Below are 9,075 nucleotides of genomic sequence, written 5' to 3'. Positions count from 1 at the left end.
TCATACAAAATATTTCCAGTCTGAAGCATATCCAGCAAGACAAGGTGATTCTCTGCGATTTACCCATCTCTTATGAAGAAGAAAACAGGAAATGTTTGAAATCCTGGTTGGAGATTCCAGTGCATTTTATACCACAAATATACTGTCTTAATTTGTGTTCTGTCTTCTTCTTCTTTCTGTTATCTTGAAACATCTAAATAAATTTGCCTAAACCACAAGGGTCAAATAATGAAAGTCTGGGTCTAGATCTTTAGTAAATATTCAGAATGGCATCTGAAATACTCAATTTAACTCTAGGAATAGCTAGGAGGAACAGTGATTGTGATGTAGTGAGTAAAAATTCTGCACTTGTTGGGCTTATTTTTGGAAGTGAATATAAAATCTATGTCATTCAGAGTTGCCTTTTTCGAAGTCCTATATGTTTTGTACCTACATTAATTAGTAAGGACAAGGTATGCTTTCTTTTGTTAAACCAGTTGTCACTTTCATTTCTGGACGTGCCAGCTCTAGTCATCCATGCTCTCCAAACGGAGCTATCTTGTGTTATTTCTTAAATCCTTTACTTGTCACTCAGAGCTCTGAAGCAGTTGTTCACTGGAAGATCAATGAAATACAAGTCTCAGAGAGTACTAGAGAAATGGAAGAGCTAAATGTGATCTTAACTAGTCATTACCTGGGAAGAGAACAATGACTCATGTCAACTTCAGAAAGTTAAACAGCCTTTAAGAAACTATCATGACTCACAAGCACTGTGCACACACACACACACACACACACAAAATGTTTCTCAGTTTAAAGCATTTAGTTCTTCTATAGAGAAACTAAGTTCTTTTCTCCTTGAACCTGCAACAGCGTTATATTAATGTAATTGCCTTGACATCAGCCAGGTAATTGATTCAGAGGCTAGATGCTATATACATGTTTCTTGCTGACTGGGTTACATAAATTGTTGATCTATAAACTGATGTGAAACAGCACATAATAAGAATGAACTTTTTTTTCCCTAACAGATATCGTAAGATTTTGCTTTGGATTGCAATTTAAGCAACTCTCAAAATCAAACTGACTCCAGGCAGGTTTTCTTTGTGGACATGGTTATCTACAAGAAAAGTATTTTTCAGCAAGTATTCAGGTGGAGGTGTTATTTTGGCTTCTGCAGCATTCATTTTAGTGACAATAATTCATACCCATTGAAACGATTAACATCAACAAAACTATTCAGTTAAGCAAAGCTGATCAAGTTGGCAGACTCAGGCTTGAAATGGAAGCAAAGATGACATCTTAGCAGTACTGGCATTTACAATTCATATTAATCATCTCTCAGTTACTGTTGTCACTAACATGTATATATGTATGCTACCTTTTGAGAGGTAGTTTAAACATCCAAATAACTGAAAATCAAAAAGCATTTTTGCTGATTTGAACTGCAGAAGAGTTTTCCAGTGTGATGATCTGAATATGACCAGACAAATCTCAGTGGAGATCATACTGCCAGAAACGGTAACACACTGGACAACTCCCTGAGTATTCTTCATATATTTGTTCTGGTCCAGATGCAGAAGCTAATTTGTGATAATTAGGGTGTAAATTTCCAAGCACTGCAGCTTAGCTGCCCTAATTCCCACTAAGGCCACTTTGTCTTGCTAGGAGAAAGTAATCTTGCTTTGAAAGTACAGTAAGCTATTTTGCCTTTAGCACTGAAGTGTCTCCAGCAAGAATAGTGTGAATTACTGAATTGTAAATTCACATCCGATGTGGATTCCTATTAATTCCCTTCTGTTAAAATGTCCATAAATAGGTGGGGTGTCTTGGAGCTGACTAGCAGGCTAATAGATGCCCAGAAAGGAAAAAGTCCATCACAAAAGTCACTGGGAAAATGAATTAAGATGATCTCTGTCCACAAATGGCATTATTGAGTTCATTTTCACCTTGAAAAGGAGGGACTAGTGCATCCCAAGGAAGAAAGTAGAATTACTGCAAAAGAGCTGAGTAGCTGAATAAACAGCTTGATCTGCCTAACAACTAACTACTCATCTGAGCAACTAGGGTAGCTGAGTGTGGCAAGGTGTGCACACACCGCATGGAGCCTGACACAGCAGCCGAGAGAAGTTGTCCTCTGATGGTTGTTCACTGGACTGTCTGAAATAGGTAAATCCGACTCTTATGAGAAAAGTGTCTGCCTTGCAAAACTCAGAAGTACACTAAGCACAACGAGATTCCCCTGCTAATCATCTCAGTGCAAGTGAAGAGGAACAAAGACTTAATTACTCTTCTGCTCCAACAAATGGTACCTCCACACTAATATCCAGAAACTGTACTGGGGAATGTGTGTGCCTTTACCCATTCAAAAATTATCCTATGTGGATTATTTCATCCTGCAGGGCTGCCAGGTCTGAATTAAACCCAAACACATTACACAGTTTCCAATCCTTTGACTGTATTTATCAATATTCTGTGTTAACAGGTGTGGGACTTTCATTGAACTCCGAAAAAAAAATGCTCATAAAACACTGACCATCTGTCCAAAGGGTAGTACCGTGTTTTCTTAAGATGTAATTTAACAGTGTTCTCTAAAATCACAGAGGGCTGAGTGTTGCTTTAAGCTGAGTACAATCACTTACATGTTTAGCAACATATTTTCACTTTCATTTCTTAGAAAACAGAGTGAGTTGAAATGAATGAAATTGACTTGCTGACTTGTAGGAAGCAAAACCAAAAATATTGCCTCTGTTAGCTACAAAAGTGCATGAAAACTGCATGACATCTTCCATTTTTCCCACTACACAGTCAGGGTCTTCTTTAAGAAGACAACTTTCAACTTAGAAGCTTAAGTCATGGGAACATTAATTTAACTGTACTGCAAGGCAAAGATATATTCAGTTTATTTGAACTCCGAGGCAAGGTGTGAAATTGAGCTGGAGGGAGTCTCCAGATAGACTAAGAGCAAATGTCTGACTGCATTTTGGTCCAAAGCCACACCAACCATAGTCATATAAAGTCATTTTATGCACAGTCTCTTTTGTTAACTTATTTAGTGTCTTCTGTCTCTGAAGATCAGATGTGAACTCCAACTCCTGCAATTTTGGGCCTCAGGTCTGAGGCATCTGAGTTTACTGTCATTGTGGAAGTAGATCACCACAGGACTTCATATCTGAATATCTGTCAGATTCATAGGGGCCAACACCAGATATTCACCCTTCTGTCTATACAACTTGCCAAATGAGATTCTGCTTCAATATGCAAGTTTTATGGTACCTATATGCATTGTGAAAATGTGCTTTTTCACAGTAATAACTAATATTTTACTATCTTTGACAGCAATAAAAGTGTTTATTAAATACTACAGAACATTATGAGACAGTTTGAGATATGCATGAAATGTCCCTACAGGAAAGCCAGTTTACCTAAGGAGACTTGCACACGTTTCCAGTGTGGTTTATATTTTAAAAGTTGCTATAATCTCAGACCGACTACATATTTGAGAAATCCTGAAAGACAGATGAGGTTCCAGAAGACTCGTAAAGATAAAAATCATCTTCAGAAAAGGGAATAGGCTGTGATTACTCAGGGTAAAATTGTATGAAATGGAACAAAATTCTTTCTATAACAAAGTAACAGGTCTTGGGAAAAGGAACAAACAATTAAAGCCATATATCCTAACTCTGTGGTTTTGACACTGTTTCACAGTGCTTTCTGATTGTGCTGTCTGATTGTTCCCTCTCTTAATAATGTGTATTTAATTATTCCTACATAAATGCAGTACTTCCCATTTTTCTTTGTTGAGTTGCATATACTTTTCACACTGATTTTTTAACTTGTGATGATTCTTAATCTGCATTCTACCCTTTCACACGCAGTTAAGGGATCCTCTGCAGCCGATGACTGAATGGTATTTAATAATCCTCTCTACTGCATTATCCAAAATATTAATGGAAGTTTTGACTAGTGCTAGACCTGAGGTAGAATCCTACACAATCCCATGTGCAGAATCTTTCCACCTTGACAGCGAATCATGAATAGCAAAACCAGCTGCATTTTCCTCACACGATGCAGCAGTCAGAAAAATAGCTGCATGTTTCATCACAAACTGAACATGAGCCAATAGCATCAATCTGGAATGAAAACAGAAAACATTGTATCGGGATACATAAACCAAAATGTAGCACTGAAGATGTGACGGAATGACATTTTGGGACATTACACTTGTGAAAACTATGTGCACCAGTTGGAGATAATTCAGGAGATTTGAGAGATGGAAAACACACGGCCTCCGAGATAAAGCAGAAAGAATTGAGCTCATTTCACCTAAAGAAAACACTGAAGACATGCATGAAAATATTCTTCAAATATGTAAAGGGGCAGTGAGAAATAGAATAGAATATTCTTTGCCCACTACAGATAGAATAAAATATAATGGTCTTAAATTACAGAAAGTTATTTAAATTAGAAATTAGACTTTTCTAAGACATGAAAGTGAGAATATGTTACTAAACTTGCATGTTCCCAACATGATGTTAATAGTCATGTAAAAATGTCAACCAAACCATGTGTCTTTAACCTACGTTTGAAAATGTCATGCACGCTACATCTAACGTCTAAGACTGGATGGTTAGCTAGATTTTGGTTATAAATTACAGACCAGAGACTCATTACCTTACCTAACACACTCTAAATCATAGAATGATAGAAAGGTTTAGATTGGAAGGGGCCTTTAAAGATCATCTAGTCCAACCCCCTGCCATGGGCAGGGACACCTTCAACTAGACCAGGCTGCTCAAAGCCCCGTCCAACCTGGCCTTGAACACTGCCAGGGAGGGGGCAGCCACCACTGCTCTGGGCAACCTGGGCCAGTGTCTCACCAACCTTGTCATAAAAAATGTCTTCCTTACATCCAATCTAAGTCTACCCTCTTTCAGTTTAAAACCATTGCCCCTTGTCCTGTCACTACAGGCCTTAGTAAAAAGTCGGTCTTTCTACAGGCCACAATAAGGTCTCCCTGGAGCCTTCTCTTCTCCAGGCTGAACAACCCCAACTCTCTCAGCCTTTCTTCACAGAAGAAGTTTTCTATCCCTCTGATCACCTGATCATTTTTGTGGCCAGATGATCTCTTACCTTTTATTCAAGTCTCTTCTAAAGGTTTCTTGAGATTTAGGCAAGTACAATATCTGAAATCCATTTAAAAAATTTCTACTTACTCAAAAAAGAGAAAACCTAGTTTTTTAAAGCCTGCTGCTTCTGGTATTGTATCTGACAGATGGGATGGCTAAATTTCAGATAGAAGATTAAACCCCACTCCCAGCCAGAACCTTTTGGGTGAGTTTGTGTGAAGGATCATACTTTACTGGCACAAGCAGAAGGAGGAGTGCTAATTTCTCTGCAGTTGATAAGTGTTCTACAGGAGCAGGGAAAGGCAGTGAGGTAAACAAACAGCAGGGGAAAGTACAGCCTTAAAATTTAACATTACAGCAGGGAGCTGAACTGCACAAGCATCTTTAGAAGTAATTGAGTGGTTCTGGTACTTCAGAGCTCACAAACTATGTTGGTTCTTTGCTTACTGAGAGTATCAGCTCAGTTGAGTGACTTCGGTTATTTATCTTTAGGTTGCATTCTAGGTATAGGAGACTTTCATGGCAAAAAATAATTGAAAATGGATAGAACTGTAAACCTTTGAGGACTTACTCAATGTACATTATGTCTTTATATAAGTCTGAAACAAAAGCCTGGATACAGCCATCCTGTTCAGAGCAGTCTGGCTCCAACTCTGCTCTGTCATTTTTTTATTCTGTCATTTTTTATTCTGCTATTTTTTTTGATTGCTATTATTATATTATGAATGGACTAGAGAGACAGAAGTGGGAGAGATGTGGGAAAGACAAGAGAAGATGAAATATGACTGGGATAGGAGAGGATTAGAACAGGGACTGACCTTTCAGCACTATAAGCAGTGCAAGGTACTGACCTGTACGGTGAAGAAGTGCCTAAAGAAACCCTCAGATTTCTTGTCCATGTCTGCTTGAAGTTTTGACAGATCTACACCCACCAACCACCATTTTTTTTCTATGAGGGGAAAACCCCAGCAAAGAATGACCTGGTTGTGAAAATTAGACTTGTTATGGCCATGTAAGACAAGTGACTTAGTCCCCAGAAGGCAGGTTGCCATGGAAATATGGGGAAAAAAGAAATGTCTCAAATGATTAAAAAAGGGAGAGTCCAGTTATCCTATGATTTGCATTTTGTGTCCTCAGTACAAGAGAGACATGAGCATACTGGAGAGAGTCCAGTAAAGGTCCATGAAGATGATTAAGGGACTGGAGCATCTCTCATATGAGGAAAGGCTGAGATAGCTGAGTCTATTGAGCCTAGATAAGAGCAGGCTCAAGGGGATCATATCAATGTGTATAAACATCTGAAGGGAGGGTACAAAGAAGATGGAACCAGGCTCTTTTCAGAGGTGTCTGAACACAGGACAAGAGGCAATGGGCACAAACTGAACCAGGGGAGGTTCCCTCTGAACATCAAAAATACTTTTTTTGCTGTGAGGGTGACTGAGCACTGGCACAGAGAGGTTGCAGAGTCTCCATCCTTGGAGATACTCAAGGACATGGTTCTGGGCAAGCTGCTTTAGGTGACCCTTCTTGAGCAAGGGGTTGGACCAGATGATCTCCAGGTGTCCCTTCCAACCTCAACCATTCTGTGACTGTGTGATCCTGTGATCCACTGCTACTGAGCACGGGGAGCACTCAGTTTGTTTTGCAGGTTTCCTAACTTTACTTAGGAGTCATGCCACAGAAATCAACAAAGTAGATCACGAGTGAGAAAGGCCCCAGTTTCTTGAACTTCAAGCTGATAAGGTTTAAAAGCTACAGAGACAGAAGAAAAACAGCAACCGTGCAGATGATTAACAACCCAGATCTGTTATCAAGAGTCTTACACAGTTCTTGCCAGGTGACTGTAAAATACAGTCTTGAAATCATTATTTTAGCCTGCTATTGTGAGTAGGACAAATGAAGCTAAAAGTTCCGGGCTGTAAACTTTTTCTAAAGAAATCAATGGGAGTGTAGAGTCTATTTACATGTGATCTATTTAAATATAGGTATTTATGCAATTCCCAGCAGTATCAGTACTCTTTCCAATATTTAACATACTTCTCTTCACAATAATGCTGTAAGATCAGTGAATCTGTGAAACTGCACAGTCAAAAATGTAAGATTCATGAACCCAGAGACAAAATGCTGTGATAAGACTCAGTAAACCAATCATGAAGAGTAATCCAGTGATGAGATATCTCCTTGGAGGAAATCATACATGATTTCTAGGTCCTGCTTTTAACATTTCAGATCTGCCAATATCACTGAATCCAAATATATTGGACTGACCATACATGCACAGATGAGCTGAACATGTACCATCAGTTCAACACAGAGCATGACAGGCGTTAGACAGTTACTGAGCTGTTAATATGCACATGTGCAGCTGCTACCATCCAAGTTTTGGTCATCTGACAAGAAGACATTATTTTCCTGCTGTCTGGAACAATAGCAAGAACACCTGCAAGAACATGCTGTTCTAGAAGGCTTAGCAGGTATGTTGTTTAACTATTTTATCCAATAAGTGATTATATTTAAAGTAGATAAATAAGCCTGGAAGCACTGCTTACTTAGGTGTGCACCTAACCAGCTGAACTTACAATTCAGATAACTAAATGATTTTATGAATCTGACCCTAAAATGACTTACCAAAAGCCACAGAATAAGCAGTCATGTCTCAGTCCTAGGCTCTCATCTGAGTCGCATGGCTATCTTTTCTGCCTCGTTATCCCTATGACCTGATTTTTCACATAAAGTGACCTTAAACTGAGAATAGAAATCCAAGACTGGGCACACAGGGCAAAAAAAAAGTAATGTAGTGAACATCTCAGCAAGGTTTGAATAAGTTTTTTCATCTTCCTGGTCCTTGGCTGTAGTAGAAATACACTATTAGTAGTTCCCGATTAATGGATTGCTCAAAGTGTCAGCAAACTGCAATGTTACTTGTCTTTGTATGTTATCAAATGAGGATCCAATACTGACACACTTCCAAAATACAATTAATGCATACGTATTACATATACAAATAATAGGTCTTACTTTTCTGAGTGTACCCACAGATGTTCCATGAGTGTGAACCACTCACATGAAGAAGGCTTTTGAATTGGATCCATACTTCACAGACTACATTTAAATCAATATTCAAAGAACCATGAGAGAATATATTTTGTGTTTCATTTTTATTTTGCAGAGGATTTTTTTATTAAAAAGGAAGTTGTAAGAAAGCTGAGTTCCAGCTTCTGCAGAAGAACAGAAGCAGAGTTGACCTACATCACTTATTCTAGGCTTGAAAACAGTTTGCCTGGCCATTGACAAGTTAAGTTCTTTAGAAAGTCCAACACTGATTTCAGCATGACATCTTTTCACAATGCCAATACCAGCATACTTCGGAACTGAAAGGGAAAGTCTTCACTTAATCTAATTCTGCCAATACAAACACCTTCCTGAATTTAGTATTAGACAGAGCATCTTTCTGGTCATGAGCTCTAGAGCCTACAGCACCAAGCAGGGAAGGGAGTGAGATAACAACTGACAGGAAAAAGGTCTGCTACTGGCCCAGATTTCCATATTTGTGGAAATTTGAACCCCACTTTCACCACTGTAGCTCCTCAGAAGCAAAGAGGTATCTTAGAAAATATCAGTGCTGGAAAGAAATTCCAGGTGTTAAACTGAAAGTATGCATAGTAACTTCAATGTTATGAGCATGGCAGTGGATGTTGTCATTTTAACAGAATTATGCAGATTTGGTGCCCCCTGCTGTCTTTTCTTTTACTACCAGTGACCGATGAAAAATATTAGTGCTAAATGCACTGAACGGCACAAAACACCCCCAAAGGGCAAATTAAGGACCCTACTCGAAAAGGCACATTTAAACTAGAGTGTGAGTCCACAGACTGTTTTGGTGAAGCATCCAGGATCTGAGAAAAGCAGATCTGTGTGTTGGTTGAGTAATGATGACAAACAGGGGAAAAGCATCAAATACACCAAC

This window comes from Strix uralensis, chromosome 3, assembly GCF_047716275.1.
Source record: "Strix uralensis isolate ZFMK-TIS-50842 chromosome 3, bStrUra1, whole genome shotgun sequence".
NCBI lineage: Eukaryota > Metazoa > Chordata > Aves > Strigiformes > Strigidae > Strix > Strix uralensis.
The sequence above is the reverse complement of the archived record's forward strand: the minus strand, read 5'-3'. Positions refer to the sequence as shown.